The sequence below is a fragment of the Sarcophilus harrisii genome, chromosome 1, assembly GCF_902635505.1.
Source record: "Sarcophilus harrisii chromosome 1, mSarHar1.11, whole genome shotgun sequence".
In the NCBI taxonomy this organism is placed as follows: Eukaryota; Metazoa; Chordata; class Mammalia; order Dasyuromorphia; family Dasyuridae; genus Sarcophilus; species Sarcophilus harrisii.
The window spans coordinates 236,817,871-236,838,062 of record NC_045426.1 but is presented as its reverse complement, the minus strand read 5'-3'; positions in this window follow the sequence as shown (position 1 = coordinate 236,838,062).

The window sequence follows — 20,192 nt, the reverse complement described above, 5'->3', positions numbered from 1 at the left end:
ATACCATCATGCACTAAGAAATGATGAAGATGGTTTCAAAAAAACCTGGGAAGATTTGCATGAACTGTTGCTGAGGGAAGTGAACAGTACCAGGAAAATATTGTTCACAGTAGTAGTAACATGGTACAATGATCAATTATGATACAGACCTCTCTTTTTAGCAATCATCTAAGACAGTTCCAAGGGACTTATAATGAAAAATGCTAAACATAGCCAGAGAGAGAATTATGATATCTGAATGCTGAGGGGAGTATACTGTTTTCATTTTTTTGGTCTTTTCTATCATTTTCCCTTTTTTTCTAAATTTTCTTTTATAATATACCTAATGTGGAAATAGGTTTAACATAATTTTATATGTATAAGTTATATCAGATTGCTTGCTGACTTGGGGAGAGGGAAGGAAAGAGGGAAGGGTGAAAATTTGGAGCTCAAAATAGATGAATGTTGAAAATTATCTTTACGTGTAATCAGAGAAAACAAAATATTAAGTAAAAAATTGTTTTGAAATAATTAGGTCTCAGGTTGTTGAGGTGTAGACCACATGTTGAGGTCTACATTTGGGGTACCTAAATGAAATTAGGGTTTAGTTAAGGTCTAGTGGCAGGTTTGGGGTACAGGGAGTCAAACAGAGTTCTCCTGCAACCCCCTTGGATTCGGCGCAAGGATACCGCGGTATATGAGGTCTAGTAGAGGCACGGAATTCCCATTTAAAGCATTTATTGGCCCAGAGAGCTAGATTAATAAAAGAGGTTTATTACTGAGTTTAGAAGTAGGAGATAGGTGAAGGTAGAGATAAGGAGGGCAGTGGACAGAGGGTCCTCACATGGCTGCCATGTTTGGAATCTCTGCAAAGAGGGGTTCCCAGTGTGGTCCTTTTAAGTCGGAGACTTAGCTGGAGGGGCTTTGGGGTGTAGCCCCAAAGTTGGCTCAGATCCGGGTGGGGACAGGTCACGATCCATCTTCTATTGGAATTCAAAGGGACCAGGATTTGTGAGTCAAAGGGTAATTTACATTAGCTAGGGGGGTTGAGAATCAAAGATTGGAATCTTTCCCGCATCAAGGTGACTCTGAATTTTAAAATTTCAACTAAATCAAATAACATTCACTTCAGATGATACATGTGTCAAACTCATATAATCCAGTCCCTTATGAAGAAAGATGTGATATAATATTATTTCCAGGTGAGCTCCTAGGGTGAAAAGGTGTAGTAATCATGTCTAGATAATTTGGAAATTCAAGTTTATAAGTTTTCCCAGAATTCAAGTTGAATATAATTTAAAATGTTTTATGCCAAAAAAAAAACAAAAACAAAAAAAAACAAAAAAAACAAAGCAATTTAAGTTTAACTAGAATGTCACTCAGGGCCTTTTGGAAGAGTTTACAATAAAAAATCTCTCTATATGGCCATTATTCTCTAGATTTCCTTTCATCAAAGATCATTTCCATGTATGAAAAAACATAGAATGTATTTGTTTTGTAGAGAGTGATGGAATTATACATAAATTCAACACAACATAACCATACACACACACACACACACACACACACACACACATATCTTTATATATATTTATTTCCATTTTGGGATGATGTTCTTTAAAAGTTTGGCATAATAAAAACAAATGTGAAAAATGCATTAACTTCCATTCAGGGTATTGCTCAACTAACAAAGAAAAAATATGTTAAGTAAGAACTCTGCAGTTTGAGTTGAATTTCTCTCATTTGGTTTTCTCTCAAAGAAACTTGGTACAGACTTTAATCTTTTCAAGTTTAATTTTGAATTGTGAGAATTACAATAAAAAACAAATATATTTATATATGTTACATCACTATATATATATATAAATTTCCCTTTTCCTTACACAGAAGTCAAAGCCAAGGTAGGGGATCCACCATTATAAAAAGTAAGCTTTTGTTCTTATTGTAGGACTATTTGATTTTGTTTATCTGTTTGTTTTTGGAAGCACAGAAAAGGAAGAGTGGTAATAGAATGTAAAGGAGGTCAAAGTGGCAGTCAGTGGCTAGAGAAAGTGTTGGGTGATTTATAGTTTGATCTTCAGGGAAACAAAGATACTCCAGCAGATGTTTTAAATATAGATTAATAAAGATTTAGATGATATTGGGGGGTGCTCACTGTTCCACCTAATCACATCCAAACTCAAAGAGAATGCTAGTGTCTGAGCAAAAATTTAGACCTCAGATGTATTTAAGTTCTGTGTATGTCTAACTACTCATTGATATCTTTAATACACTTGAGTCACATATCATTTTATAATTAACTATAATTTATGAAAATCAAAATTAAGAAGTAGGAATATCTTAGTGAAATACTGAAAATCTATAAACACTTTTTTTTTTTTTGGAGTGGCAGTAAAGAAAAGGAACATTACACTGAGCTCAAGGAATGACAACTAAATGTCAATCTTTTTTATTTTAGCTAATTGGCTAGTTAATCTTATCATCCTTCTAAGCTCCTCAATAGAGTGAAAGAAATCAGTTACACAATCCCATGCATCCTTAGGGAAATTTAGTCATTAATATCAGTATTCAGATATTTTAAAGCAAAGGAATTCCTATTAATCTTTGATCATAAAAATCACAGATGAAGTAGAAGTATTGATGCTATTTTGTAGTAACTTTTAGATTGAAAACCTCACACTTTCCATATTTGCAATGCTAAAAAGGATCTAGAGAGCCTCTGAATTAACTTTTATATCCTAATGTAAATCCATCATCATTAATTCTTCTCTCCAAACCCATATTAACCATGATAAAAAAAAAAATTAACAGAATAAAATGAAAAAAAATTGATCTATAATTAAAAGTATATCATGAAGAGACATAAAATTTTTCATCATGAGTCCTTTGGAATTGTATTGGATCAGTATGTTGATTAGATAAGTCTTTAATATTGCTGCTACTGTACATAAGGTTCTACTGATTCTGCTCACTTCAAGTTTTTTGAAAGCCATACCCTTCATTATTTTCTATAGCACAATAGCAGTCCATCACAATTACATACCATACCTTATTCAGATATTCCCCAATTGATGTGCATCCCTTTAATTTCAAATTCCATGTCACGCTAAAAAAAATGATATATTGATAAAATAAGAATGTATATATGTATGCATTTTGTGTATACACACACATGTATATATATATACATTTATATGTGTTCATGTATTTGTTTATGTATGCATACTTATATAAACACACGTCATGGTGTGTGTGTGTGTGTGTGTGTGTGTGTGTGTGTAGCCTTTTCCTTTTCTTTTTTTGATGTCTTTGGCTTTTTGGGATCCAGACATAATAGTGGTATGTATGTCTAGGTCAAAGAGTATACACAGTTTTATTTCTTTTTCCTTTTCTGTTATAATAATCAATCAATTAGATATGGAATAGTATTTCAGGATTGTTTCAATATACATCTTTCTATTCAACAGTGATCTAAAATATTTTTAAAAATATGATTGGATTTTTTTCTTCTTCTAAAAATTGCCTGTTTTTATATACTTTGACCATTTATCGATTGGAGAATGGATTTTATTTTTACCAGTTTGGTTCAGTTCCCTAAATATTTAAGAATGGATCCTTTGTCAAAGAAGAAAATTATTATAAAATTTCACTCTTGCCTACTTAGTTTCCTGCTTTCTTTTTGATTTTTTGGTACATTTTTGTACACAACTTTTAAAATTTTATTCATCAGAATTTTTCATTCTATTTCCTGTGATACCTATGATTTTTTTATTATAAAATTTCTCTTACACATATAATTAAGAGATATATTTTCCCATATTTCTTTAATTTAGTTATATAACCTTTTTTAGTCTAAATCATATACTCACTTTGACTTCATCTTGGTATGAGATGTTGTTTGATGCCTAGTTTCTGCTAAAGTGCTTTCTAGTTTTCCTACCAATTTTTATCAAATGTGTTCTTACCTCCAAAACTGAGATCTTTGGGTTTATCAAATACTAGATTACTATAGTTACTTACTATTATGCATTGCAGACCTAATTTATTTCTCTGATTCACGACTCTATTTCATAGTTAGTAAAAGTTTTCTTCCATGATTACTGCTTTCTAATATAATTTGAAATTTGATATTTGTAGGCCATCTTGCTTTATAATTTTTCCCCATTGATTCTCTTGATATTCTTGATCTTAAAATTTTAGCTTTTTTTTTTAATAAAAAAATTCTTACATAGTTTGATTGATAGGGCACTGCATAAGTAAATTAATTAAAAGAGAATATATATTTTTATTATATTTTGTTGGTATTTTAATTAATAGCAATTATGATATTTCTGATCATTCTCATCTTTCTTTGTGAGAAAAGTGTTTGTTTTGTAATTGCTTTTATATAATCCCTGGGTTTGTCATAACAGGTAAATTTTTTGAGTATTTTATATTTTCTGCACTTACTTTAAATGGAATTTTTCTATCTCTTTTTATTAGGTTTTTTTGGTTGTATATAGAACCCTTGATTATTTGCATGGATTTATTTTATATTGAGTAACCTATTAACTATTTTTCAGTTTATTTTCTGGCTTTCTCTAAGTATATCATTATATTTGCTGCAAAGAGTGATGATTTTGCTTCCTCATCTATTCATATTCTTTTAATTTCTTGTCTTGTCTTATTTCTACACCAAGAATTTCCTTTATAGTATTGAATAGGAGTGGTAATAATGGATATCCTCATTTCACTGCTGATTTTATTGGGAAGGCTTCAAAATTGTCAGTTACAGATAATAGCTGCTCTTAGTTTTAGAGAGATACCATTCATCTTTTTAAGATAAGTACCATTTATTTCCAAGCTTTCTAATGTTTTTATTTAGAATTAGTGTAATTTTTTGAAAATGGATTTTCTCCACATGATATAACCAATTTTTGTTGTTTTTGTTATTGATATTGGTTCATGTTAATTACACAATTTTTCTATGTCAATTACCATTATATCAAATATGTCACATATCGTGTATTGTTATGTCATGTCATGTGATATCATGTTATATTGGGATATATGATTCTAATGGAATAGTACTGTTTTATAAAAAATGATGAGCTTAATGATTTTAGAACAACATATGAAGAGATTTACATGAAACAATGAAGAGCAAACTGAACAGAACTAAGAGAACATTTTATACAGTTAATAGCAATATTGTTTTAAAAAAGACTTTGAATGAATGTTATTTTGACAATATACTTAACTAAATGAACGAGAAAGCATATATAAAGAAAAATAATATCTGCATGCAGAGAAAGAACTGATAATTAGATGTATAGAATCAACTTTTTAGAACATTTAGCAAACTGGAAAAAAATTAGTATATAGAAAGAATTCTATTTACTTTATATTTAAAGCTTCATGTTTTATTGAAATATACATTTTTAGCAAAATATACACAAGAAATTTAAGTTCACTCTAAATGGTAATGAATACTAAAGATTTCATAGTGACTTTGTGATATTGATCATATGTGACTAAGGTTTGTTATGTGAAAAAATCCTTTAAGTATAATATTACTCTAATAGTTTGAGCTTTGTGTATTACCTTCAATAGGGTAATTCCTTTGGAATTTTTGCACCCTCATTACTAATATGTTATTCCCCTGTCTACTTGATTTTAATCACAAAAATCTAGTTCATTTAAGAAAAAAAGGAATAGTGTTCAATCTAATCCATAGATTGTTTTCTGCCACAAGTTCTTTCTCCTCTCTTCCTACCAAATAAAAGAGAATATTAATAGCTTTTATTTTCAAAATATAAACAAAATTTTAATAGTGCTTTTGTTTTCACATTTGTGAAATGTAAAAATATGTTATAATCACAATGTATTATGTTAGCCACACAGCAAAAGTGCAGCATTTCAAAAAAGGAAAAATATATGTTTACAATATATGAAAACAAAACTTTATGATGTTTTAAGAATATCTTCTTTATATTAGTATGTACTTTGTTATGAAATGTACTCCTATTTATATTTTGTACAAGGACTCTTAATGATATTCTACTTCATCTTATTCATTCCTTAAATTTTAGTTAGATTTTTAAAAAATTAACATAGTTGTGTTATCACAAACTGCATATTAAAAGCCTATTATGAAATTCCAAAAAACCTACATTGTTTCACTTATATATAATTTTTTTCCATTTTAGCTTTGGATAATACGTCTTTGATTCTTGATGTTAAAAATGCTTTCACATGTGCCCTATGACTTTCAAAATCTTATTATTGATTTGTCTTATCTTTTCCTTTTGGAAAGTATCTATTAACTTCAAAGTATGCTGCTTTACACATGGAAAAGATAAATAGTTGCATGGGAGTGGTATAGGGGAGATGAAAATAAGCTCAATGAAATTCAGAGGGAAAAAAGTGCAAGCATTCTAATATGAAACTATGAATTATATTATATTTGGGGGGAACATGAAACAATAATGGCTCATCCAAGTGTAAAGGAATGAATCTTTTACTGCCTCTGAGCTCAGAAATTCCAAAGTATAAATAAAAGGTATTAATGTAATAAACCAGTTTCAAAGATATGTGAAAGGTCTATGCCCAGATCTGTTTAAGATGTATACATACCTTTCTCTTGTGGAGATAAATGGAGAAAATCTTTGGTAGAACAGATCTTTAAAAAGGTACATAGTTCAACCCTAAGAGAATCACAGAGTTTTATAAAGGATGTTATCAGAGAATGAGGGTAGAGGAAGGAATTTGTCCCTTCTCCTCCTCCTCATTGGCCAAAGCGTCCAGTATCATCTTGCCTAAAGGGGATAATTTCTTCATTAGTTTGACAATTTGCCATTTGCCATTTTGATATTTGCCGATTGTACATAAGCACAATCAAGAGACCAGAAATACACACTCCATACAAACATGTATACATAAAGATGATCAGTTGAGTAAGAAGCAGCTTTAGGTCATATGACCACTGGAAACATAGAAGAGAATCTATGGAGGAACCATCCTGGAAATCCAGCTGGCCAACTTAGCAAGAAGAGATGCTGTACCCAAAAGACATTGCATGGGAAAATCTATGAAAAGATCAGATTTAAGCATGAGCAGTAACAACAGTGCCTCATATATATAAGCTTCCAAATTTGAGCTCACTTGTCCCATAGAGGCTTAGTCTATTTCTGAGAGAAGATACACCATGTTTATGGAGGAAATATTTTAGAGCTATTGCTTTATGATATAATTTTTACTATTTATCTTGCTCAGTTATTTATACCTACTGGCTAAAAGTCAATTGGAAGCCCACAGTGGGAGTTTTGAATTACGATGTTAGAAACACATATTTGAAAGGTTAACCTTAAAATCCTAAAGTAGTAAAAGTTTGAGGATTCAACTTTGAGTCTAAGTTTTGGAAGTAACCCAAAGGTGTAATCCACAATTATATAGTCAATTTTTTGAAAAACATAACAAAATTACCTTCTGTCCATAAATATAAAAGCACATATGAGAAGTTCTGTAATGTCATCTAGAACATCATTGGTAATTGTGGCCTGTAGGAAGTAGTTGTAAGTTTGTATGAAGTTGAAGAAATCTTAAAAAAAAAAAAAAAAAAAAAAAAAAAAAAAAAAAAAAAAAAAAAAACAACTTTACCTGCAAAGAAACTATCACTTTTCTGTTTTTAAGCTGTCCTTCGTCTCATCAGTTATGAGCTAAATCTCTTTCTCCTCATGTCCCATAAAGCATAAGTAGCCACTAAGAAATAACTTGTGAAGGAAGGAGGAAAGGAAGGAATAAACATATATTAAGTGCCTATTATGCTTCAGGTACTGCATAAATTCTTTATAATCTTATTTGGTCCTCAACACTATCCTATAAGGTAAATACTATTGTTGTCCCCATTTTAGAGTTGAAGAAACTGAGACAAATTAAAGTGAAATTACTTGCTAATGTCACAAAGCTAGTAGTTTTCAGATATAATATTTGAACTCAACTTTCCTGTTCCAGTACCATAGCTCTATTCACTGTACCACTTATTTGTCTTGATGGTAACAAAGATATTATCATGTGTTAGCAAAGTGTACAGGTAATCCTTTGTTTAAATGAAATTGAAGAAAAAAGAGAGAGAGAGAGAGAGAGAGAGAGAGAGAGAGAGAGAGAGAGAGAGAAAGAGAGATGAAGTATGAGGACAGAGTAAGGGGCTTGGAGTCAGGAAGACTTGAATTTAAATATGACCTCTGACATTATTACCTATTAATCATGCTCAAGTCATTGGCACATACTGAAATTCTAGCAGTTTTATAAAACAGTAATTTATAGATGGATTGTAATTTGCCTCAAACATGCAGAATTACATTTTTACTTTGATGATTCAAGAAAATTGGTAGGAAACATGTTTCTTTTCCTGATGCACATTAATTCATGACAACTCCAAGTGCTACTGATACAGAATTACCTCATGCAGCCTCAGTTGAAGTTCTGATGAAAGAAACTTACAACTCCCAATATCTTTGGTCTTTTAACATTATTTCCCTTATTTTATTCATATTGATGTGTTTTTGACTTATGAAATCACATTCATTATTTCTCATTCCTCGTTATCTGATCAGGCTGTTATTTTTAGTCATTTTAATTCCAGAACTGACTCACTACATTATTCTGCTAATCTAATAGTATAATGATTTTCACCAAGAAATAACACCATCGTTAAAACATAATATTAATTTATAGCATAAAATGGTATAGAGGAGAAAATAACTCAAATTTAATGTCTGTGCATATTATCCACTAATGCTAGTATGATATTACATATGTTATCATGGAGATTAAAAACTGGATTATCTGTAGCCTACATAGTTTTTTTTTTTTTTTTTTAGCTGAAAAAAAAAGTAGCATTCTAATAGGAATGAGCATTGGGTTTTTGCTCCTTGATTACAAGTGATAAATTGTAAGTCTTTGGAAAATGTCCTTGTTTACTGTGTTAGCTTTCATAAATTAGGAGTTATTTGCTTAATAGCCATACCATGTCAGGCTTTATGAACACTAGACTATATTTAACCTTAAATTCCTCATGTTTGGTGACAAATTATATGGAATAAATTAGCTACAAGAGACATCAAGGAGTTATTCAGTATAGGAGGACATTCAATAACATCCAATGAATAAAACTTGCATATGAATATGAAACACTAGAATCAACAATGAAGGAAGAAGGATGTTAAGGCCTGATGAAATAACACTCAGACTTCTGACAATAGTCATATTTCTCTCTTTTTATCACAAAACAATGAGAAATGCACTGAATAAAGGGAAAACCACAAGAGAAGGTGAAGAAATTCTCACAAGGAACAGAAAAAAAAAAGCAAAATCAAGACATGATTAAATAATAAGAAATTCTAAATTAATAAAATCATAAACATCATATTTATACTTCTTTCTGTACACTGTCCCCAGTTCTCTCTTGGGAAAGCTCACTATACTTATCTAAGCTTTAGCTATATGGTAATATCTTTTTCTTGACTTGGCACACATAGCTTCTCAACTTCTCTCACTTTTCACCTTTTAGTTAATGGCAAAAATCAAATTACTGTTACCTCTGTAACAAAAAGGGCACATTATTATTTTTTCCTTGTGGATCCATTAACTATTCCTGTGATTTTACTCTCTCCTGATTTCATTGCTTTTTTCCCCCCTCTGCTATATGTATTGTTTTTTGTTATTACAATGTAATATCCTTGAGAGAAGGATCACTTTTTTTCCCCAAATATTCACTGCTTAGCACAGTGCCCAGGGTATATTAGATTGTAAGTAAAAGCTTTTTCATTTATTGACAAGGAAAAATAAAGTAAGAATAAATCTCTAAAAGAAAATAATAATTCTGAAATAACAATTATAACCCCAGGTATGAGAATGCAATGGATAAAGTACTTATTTTATTAGAATAGACAGGAGGAAGTAATAAGCCATTGATAACAATTCTAAGAGATAAACACAAATCAGTGACTCAGGAAACCTTGAAAAGCAGTAGACGTTCTGAAAAGGAAAATGACAGTAGTGAAATACAAAGATACAGAAAAAGAATGAAAATATTAGAATAGGGACACAGAGCCAACAGAGTGAAGTAAATTAAGACAGTTGCTTAGCTCTCCCCAAAACTGCACCAAATTCCTTTAAATAATGACTGTAAACAAATTTTAGAGCAACAAGAAGACATGAAAAGAAAGAGTGGAACATTTTGCAGCCAAAGACAACTTGGAAAGTCATCAGGAAAAGTCTGTGGCACCAGAACCCTGTAACAATGCTGGGTCAGGGCAGCACAACTCTATCCAAGTCCCCTGGCCCAGTTAAGAAAGCAGAATAGTTTCTGGAGTCTGAATCAGCAGCAACACTATTTTCTGTTTTTTTAGACCTTGCAGCCCAGAGACACCAAAAGTGGCTTGGAAAGTCCACAGGAAAGGTCAATAGAGTGATAGGGTCTTAGGAAAATCACCAAAGTAGGAGTGGACATGGATGATGGTAGTAGTACTAGCTTTTGGAGGTCTCAGCTCATTGGATCTCTCTTTATTAGCACTGAGGGAGTTCTCTGTTGTGTTATTTCACCAGAACTTAAAAACCACAGTGGAGCTAGGACACTTCTCACAGTTTCAGGGCAGAAAAGAATGATTGTGTTTAAAGGATCTCTGAGAACACCTTGGAACAGTGGTCCCTCCATCCAGGAAACAGAATCCTACTTTAACATAGAGGTAAAAACCTAGTAATAATAGTCTGAGAAAACAACAGACAACAGAAAAATATTCTTACCATAGGAAATTACTTCAGTGACAAGGAAGATCAAAACATATACTCAGAAGAAAATAAAGTCAAAGCTCCAACATCCAAAGCCTTCAAGAAAAATAAGAATTGGTATCTGACCATGGAAGAGCTCAAAAAGGATTTTGAAAACCAAGTAAGAGAGATAGAAAAAAATTGGGAAGAGAATTGAATGTGGTACAAAAGGAAATATAAAAAGCTAATGAGGAGAAAAATGCCTGTCAATATAGAAAGAGAGGACTGATAGAAGAGGGTGTGTTGAGGGAGGGCATGGTTAATATCAAAACACTTTTGAGGAAGGTCAGAGTGAAAAGAGAGAGAGAATAGAATAAACACAAGAGAAATTACAGTTAACAATAGTATTTGCAAAAAAAAAAAAAAAATGGAAAAAATTCTCCAATAAGGCCTCATTTCTCAGATGTATAGCAAAATGAGTCAAATTAAAAATAAAAAAAAAATCATTCCCCAATTGATAAATAAATAAAAGATATGAGCCATGCCCCCAATAATGGATATTCTTTGACGTAACAACGTCACAACTAGATATGAATCCCAAAAGATTTTTTTTCAAAAGGAAAAGGATGTATATGTTCAAAAATATTTATAGCAGCTCTTTTTTTAGCCCAAGAATTGGAAATTGAGGGGACTTCTGTCATCTGAGGAATCCCTGGAAAATTGTGGCATGTAATTCTGATGTTATATTATTGTTGTATGGGAAATGATGATCAGGATACTTTGAGAAAACCAGAAAAGTTCTCCATGAACTTTAAAGCAAATGTAATGCACTGTATACAAAATAATAGCAAAGTTGTGAGACAATCAGCTGTGAATGATTTCAAGATTTTTAGTAATATAAAGGAAAAATGCTATTAATACCCAAAGGGAAGTTAAGCTCCTCTCACCTGCTTTCCCAGAGTCTCTCTGAGCAGAGATGAACACTCTTTTCAACTCACTGAGAGTGGTCTTTCTTGAATTTTCCCAGTCTTTCTTAAGCTGGAGAATGGTTTCATTCTATCAGACTCTCTTCAAGAGGCTGGTTTCATGTGGTTTTTGAGGGAAATTGGGAGAGCTCAAGCAGTTTCCTGACTTTAGCTACCATCTTGACTCTAACCCCAGAAGTAGTTTAGATGAATTATCAAAATTTAATTTACCTATAAATGCATTATGAAACATAAGAGAAAGTAAAATAAAAAATAACAATACAATTTTAAAGAGGCAAAAAATTTGAAGAAAAGATCAGTTCTCTAATATTATACCAATAGAATGTTGCTTATCAGTCAAAGAATCATTGGTATCAAATATACACACATTCTATCTATCTATCTATGTGTCTCTATATCTACACACACACATACACACACACACAAAAAAAACATGTATATAAGAAAGCTGAGTAGTATAGTCTGTGATTGTATAGAAAAATTCTATGAAAATATTGTAAAGAGATGAAAAAGTTAAAGACTTCTTGTTTATATAGGTTGGCATGAGAGAAGAGCAGCAAATTTAATTCACCTATAGATGAATTGTGAAAATTACAGAGTTTTAGTTTTAAAAAAAATGCAAGGGTGAAGAAAAAGGAATTTAATAAAAATAATAGCTGCCAGGTTGATTTATTTATATAGGGTTGTTCATTGATGCTAATAAATGTAAGAAAAGGAAATATGAAATATAAAAAAGCTCACATACCATAATATCATTTCAGGAAAAGTTAATCATACCTACATGAGAAAAAATGATGTGCCTTAAAGAAGATAATTAGTTTCAAAGCAGTCCTTTATAAAAACAAAGAAACAAGCAAATAAACAAACACAAAAGCAGAAACTTTGAAAAAAACTCAACAAAAGACAGAAACTTAATAAAGGTTAAAAAAAAAAAGTTTGTGTATCATAAAAAAGAAATGTTAAATGATGACTTAAGAGTTTACCTGCTTGTTAAAAAGTCAAGACTGTTCTCACTTAGAAGCTTCATATTGTATGAGGGTAATTGGACTTACAACAGAAATATGGGCTATTTATTGGAAGCATAATCATCCAGACACATTTCAGATAAATGAAGAAGAAAGGTGAATCAAATATATTATTACTGTTTCTTGAAATATAAGGAAAATATTATTTTAAAACTGTGATGGGGGAGTGGAGATGGACAGATAGATTCAGAACCTTACTCTGTTCATGGATTAGTAAAGAAAATGTAAAGAAAAACAATCTCATTTAAAACAAAATCAAGAAATCCACATGGGAATATTTTCAAGAATAGGAAGTTTTCTGTACCCAGTGATTATTCTTAAATGGAATAAAATAATATATTTATATGAGGAGAAAAAAAGAATATCTTTACCAGTTATCTTTTAATATTAATGGCTTAAATTGATCCAGAAAACAAAATTCCCAAATATTACCTATATTAGAAATACTTTTTTAAGTATGACATACATATACATATATATTTATATATTTACATATACATTATATATTTGCATACATATTTTACACATATTTATACATTTATACACACACACACACACACACACACATATATATATAATCATAATTTTGAAGGCATTCAACTTTTTAGGCATTATAATAGGTTCTGGGGGGAAATGAAAAATTCCATACATTTAGGAAACTTTCAGGAAACATCAAAGAGAGAGAATAAGATATATTATTCTTTAGCTTATTTTTAAGTAAAATTATTATTTCACATAAATCAACATTATGCTCAAAGGAATCATAGATAATGAAATTGTATGATAAATATGTATATATATATATACATATATATAATCTGAAAGAAATAGTATTGAAGTAATTAAATATAAATAAAAATAAGTTAGTAAGAATGCAATTTTATTAATTATGCTTATTTCAGATTTACAAATCTAACAAAAAAATAAGCAAGAAGGGAATTGTGGAAAATGTTATCTATGGCAAGGATTGAAAAGGAATCTTAAATACCAAAGGCCACCTTTGTAAAAATGATAATATACCAGAGCATAAATAATGTGTAAATACATGCAAAATATGAGGAAATATTAAATAATCCTTCATAGGATAAGGACAAGACTTGTGATTTCATTGGTATAGAGATCTACCAGATGAGAAAATAAGCCATTTTAATAATGCTTATCAGTTTTTCTGAACTCCATAGAATTAATGAGTTTCCAGGAACAAGTGAAAAGTTAGGTGATCTGTCCAGGATCATAGAGATGGTAGATATCAGAGACAGGACAAGAACCAAGGTCTTTCTGAATCTGTAATTATTATGGAACATCAATTTTCTTTATGGACTAAAATACATGCACGAAACACTTTAATCATCCAGGGAAATGTATTATTTTCAGGTTTAAATGGATTGTATATGATAACCTAAAAAATAAATATGTCAAAGAATGGGAAATAAAATATATTAACAAGAAAAATAACAACAAAACAAGATTTCAAAATATATGAGCCATGGTAAAAAGTGTCTAATGAGGAAAATGTAGCTATTTGAATCCAAATATCAAAAAAAGAGAAAACAGAAAGAATCACTAGATTAAAAATTCAATTACAAAAACTAGAAAATTAAAAAAAAATGAAAAGACATACAAAATAAAACATGCACAGAAAAGCAGAGATGTTTTTTTTTTTTTTTTTTGATCAACCATCTCTTGGCTTTTATTTCCGGATATTCAGTAATGGTGCTTTGATGGTTCTATTTGTCACCCTAAGATTATTTACCTGATTTGTGTTCTGGTGAGTGTGTGTGCTTAGAATCAGAGATGTTTAAAAAGAAAAAAAAAAACTATGAAAATGAAAATGGTTTGAATAGTTTTTCTTAATTAAAAATAAAATTTTTGAAATATTCATCAAAGTAACAATAAAAGAATTGTGAAGACCAGAAACTAGAATAAATTCATAAAGAATAAATAAGAAATTAAATGATCATAACTATTGTTCTCCAATGTATATAAAAAAAAACTGAAAATAAACTCTTGAATTTTACAAAAATGTAAAGGAAGAAATATTGACTTTTTATTTTAAAATTGCAGAAAGAAAATTAAGTAAAATATAAATGAATTCCCAAAGGGGGGGGTAACTTTTCTTGACAGAATGATTTCTATTAATCATTTAAATAACAGATAATCCTCACCATAAGTTAGTAAAATAAGATCTCTGACAAAACTCAGTCTACAAGCAATTATGGTACTGATAGCCAAGTCAAAGATAGACAAAATAGAGAAGGAATTGTATGGTTCATGAGAACTAATTGATTTTCATTTAAACATAAAAGCAAATTAGCTGTAGTAATACATAGATTCACATTAATGCAAGGAATATTTGTTACAGTATCAGGATAAGAGAGAGACACAAAAAAAAGAAAGAGAGAGAAAAAAAGGAAGAGAGAGAGAGAGAGGGAGACACACACACACAGAGAGAATATACAAACAAAATAACATCAAATTATGTTTGTCTAAAAGTTTGTTTAAAATCAAGTTGGCAATAAAAATGAAATTTCTCTGAGATCACCCTACATCCATGAATTTGATGAAGCAAAATAAATATCCTTAGATATTTATCCAATATCCTTGGAATATTGTTGATAAGATATGCTCATTATTTATTGGTGTAAATATAATTTTTCCAGTTTATTTGAAAAATAATTTGAAATTATTAGGAAATATTACTGTATTTTTTCATATTTTTCACCTAGACATATGATTACTAGGTTATAATCCAAGGGAATTAATAACAAGAAAATTCCTCTATTGTAGGAAAACCAAAACAAAGCATAGCAGCACTTTTTAATATAATGACAAAAACCTGGAAGCAAAATGTGTGTTCCAAGATTAAGAAATGGTAGAACAAACTGTGGCACAAGAAACTAATGGGATATTATTGTACCATAATCAACAACAAATTGGGAAAAATTAGAGAAACCTGAGAACGTTTGAAGAGGTGCAGATGGAGGAAATTCTAGGCAACAGAAAAATGTATAGAATAACTACACTGATTCATACATGTCTCTGTGCATGTATGTATGCTATTCTCTTACACACATCTATATGTATATGTATGCATGTAGAATATATAATTAATGTGTGTATATATGTAAATGTATGCATATATATGCATATACATGTAAATGTGTGTGTGTCACACCTATCCAATGTAAATAAAGAGCAAGAAAAACCAAACTAAATCAATCAAAAACCCTGCAACCCTTAGGTAATGTATCTCTTGGTCAAACTGGCCAAATTATCGCATTTACAGTAGCCATTCTTCCTTTCTGTTGACAGACAGCAATGTACTAATAAAAGAAGAGGAAGAAAAAGGAGGAGGAGGAAGTTGAAGAGAAGGAGGAAGAAGAGGAGTAGGAGGAGAAGGAAGAAGAGATGAAGATGAAGAAGAGGAATATATAATTATTGTGTTAAGTGGTTTTGCTTAAGTATTTTGAGGGATATATTTTGTTGTGGGGTTGTTTGAAGGGTTTGCTTAAACAAAATGTATCAATGAAATACATGTTTTAAAAGCATGAAGAGATGGACAAAATAGATGTCTGATTTATCTGCTTTACTACAATGTCATCGCAAATGATAAATTATGTGTGTTAGAGAAATCTGAAATCAAAGTGAAAATTCAGTCTTATATTTGATCATAAACCATTCTTCCATTATCAGAATGATAACAAATTCATTCATATAGAGCATTTGTATATAATTATAATTTTTGTAAGGTCTAATTATTATTATGTTCATTTAATAGATGAGAAAGTCTCAAAGAATTAAAATTCATAATACTTGAGCTAAGACTAAAACCCTGATTTTCTGAGTCTCTAATACTAACTCCATTCTATTTTTCCTCATAAATTACTGAATACAAAAATTATGAAATATCATTTTCTCCTTTTTTTTTCTAGTGCCACTTCTTTATTTGGATATGTTGCAGAAACCATTTATCTTCTCAGTGCCTTTATTATTTCATTCATAAAATGGGCATAATGGACTTGACCTGTCTTCAAGGAAGAACTATGCAGTTCACTAATTAATCATAATAACTGACTCTGAAAATATAAAAAGGCATAAAAATGTTAAATATTAATGTCAAATATTCAGAATGTTTTTTTCTTCTGATTTCATTATCTTATCACTCAATTGCATATTAATAAAGTGAACTATGTTGGGGTATATTTTTAATTATTCATAATTATCATGTCTATCATTTTTTGTAGTTGGTTGTGTTGGTAATAGTCTATGGACAGTTCCTTTTCAATAGATTCCTGCATAAAATTTATCTCTGAATGAGGTGAGATGAGATGAGATGCTTTAGGCAGCTATTTCTTTTAACAACTCTTCATCTAGCAGTTTTATAGGGAAGTTTCTGCCTAACATTGCTGGTTATTTCTCTTTGCCTTTAGTATTACTGATTCACCTGCATCAAATCTTTATATCTCCCAATCAATAGAAAAACAATAGAATACCCCAAGGCTCTGTAGAGAAGAAAAAGAAAGTGATTCACTGATGTCTTAGATTGTTACTATAAATCAAGAGAGATAAGTCAAGCATACCTTAAACTTGTTGTACACAGGCATTCATACTACAGAAATGAAATATGCACTAAATGCACAATTTATTTCTTCAGGTGCAAGCTATCAGACTGCTCAAGTAGAACTTTCAAACCCTGAAGAAAGAAGAAGAAACACATATCCAGTAGTAAGAAATGGAATTATAGTTATTTACATGAGGACATAGGAAAGAATGATGGGAGAATCGAATCAATGTGATTCTTAAATCATACACACAGATATACAGATATAGTCTGTATATGTATATAATATATGCATACATATATTTTATTAGAAATGTGTATTTATATACATATATATGTATATATATATATATATATATATATACACACACATATATATATATGGATATATACATAGATACATGATTGCATATATACCTGATAAAATAAAGCATATTGTTTGCAAAACTTTCTAGAGTGCAGTGGTTCTTATAGAACCACAAGAAAGTATGAAGATTTCTACAAACCATAAGTTCTGTTTAACTGACATGACAATTAAGAAACAATAGCAACTGAAGTAACTGTTCAATACTGTGGAGTCATTTAATTCTTTAGATTCTAATTAATGTTTTTCTAACCTGAAGATTTTGTCTTCTTGATTTCTAAATGTTTTTTTTTTTTTTCCCAGTTCATGTAGTCCCTATAGTCTATGAAAGCAGTTGTATCTTTCAAAATAACCAATTATATATTTTAGAATGATACCTAAAATTGAGGTCCATGGACTGAACATATGATGTTAGCAAATGGGGAAATGGGGGTAAATGAGCTAGGAAGCAGGTGAGAAAAAAAAAATAACACACACAATGTTGATGATTCCAATAAATATGTCAGAGGAGGCTGAATATGGGTTTTGTGACAGTGATTCAGTGATTGGAATTTCATATGGAAGACAAAAGGAGTCAGAATTGAATCAAGTCAGATAAATGAATATTTAAAGGACTCATTAGCCACTCACTTTAGAATGGTCCCAGGAGATATAATTTTATGACTTAGTCAACCTCATATGATTTGCTGGTTTGAGATGGAAATATGGATAATCGACAAAATGCTTTGTCCATTTCCACATTAGTTGTCTCAGAAGTGGGTGTGTCAAATCTGGATCTAGTATGACTCATTAGTGTCTTTTTAATTTTAATTTAATAATCTCAATTAAGTACTGATAAGATTTTAACAAGAAAGTCAATAGACTTAGGACTTTTAGCCCAAAGAAATTCTCCATAACATTAGAGAGAAAAAAGTTGACGAAGAAGATGGCAGAGAGCAAAATACTGATTAGAAGTGGAAAAGATGTTGAACAACAAAGCATCACAACATGACTTAGAAGGGAATAAGACTGAGCTAAATTGCAATAAAAAAGAGTCTGGCAGACAGAGCATTCAGGTGAAGAAAGCATTGGAAAAAAATTAGACACAGAGTGGGAGCAGTACATGAAGAATCTCAGTGGGTTCAATATCCCAAGGAAACTGCCTAACCCAGGGGAATTAAAAAAATAAAAACAAGAATAACAAAACAGTTCTCAAAAATAATTATATTAAATATTAACTTATACTCATATTAAGACTCTGAAGATACTCATCTAGGAATTAAACATATATCTCTGAAGGTCACTGTAAGAAAGTTGTGGGTTTTTTTCTTCTTCCTCCCCCAGTTTTTGTAAATTTTGACAAAAATGTCTTCCTTGAGTTTATTTTAGCCACCATCATCAAAAATTTGACTACCATGTCAAAGGACCATGATAGTAAATAAAGAAATATTGCTCCAAGTGATTTGGGATCTTCATAACTTTAAGAAATCTCAAACATGAACTAATCCTATATGAGCATTACTGTTGATGTGTAGAATTAGCTACATAGAACAATATATGTTTTTAATGTGTGATCAAAATTAAATCATTGCACAAAGCTTTCTTTTTAAAAATATTTATTTCTTTAAAATTAAATATAAAATAAAAAACAAAATAACAAAAGAAAGATTTAAAAAAAAAGGAAAATTATACGATGATCAATTTTGATGAATGTGACTCTTTCCAACAATTAGATAATTGATGCCAGTTCCAATGAACTTGTAATGAAGAGAGCTGTCTACATACAGAGAGAGGATTATGGGAACTGAATGTGGATCACAACATTACGTTTTTACTCTTTTTGATGCTGTTCCCTTGCATTTTGTTTTCTTACTTATTTTCTTTCCTGTTTGATCTGATTTTTCTTGTGCAAAAAATTGTATATTTTAACATGTATAACATATACTGAAGGAGGGGAAAATCTGGAAAAAAAAACACATTATCATATACCTGGAAGAACATCAGGGAGGATTCAAAATATGTAACAATAAACTTCTATTTCAAAAAAGCAGGCATAATAATAGAAGACATTATATTTATAACTGTCCATCTTTTCTTCCTTGTAGATTATTTTTTTGTTCTCTGTCATGTACTTTTTACTTTATTCTTTCTTTCCCTTTCATCCACTGTTAGAATCCTGGTGTTAACTCAATGGAATTGATAGAAACAATGCTTGTGTTTACACCTTTAAGAATTTACACATTAGAGGTAAGACATTGGAGTTCACAAGTACTGGAGATTCACAAAGTTAATTTTGTAACTTTGTGAATTCACATCTCCCATAATCCCACTCTCAGAGGAGGAGTCAATCTTTGAGTTTACACCTCTAAAAGAGCATAAAAGGAGCTGAGCTCAGTCAGGAGAAGTCAGTTGAAAAAGATTGAAAGCCAGAAGTCAGTGAGTTCCAGAGACTGACAAGCTAGAGACTCCAATCAGGCAAATCGAAGGATTCTGAAGAGTAGAACCAAGATTCAGAGGAGCTGGAGGTGATAAATAACAAGCTGCAAGAG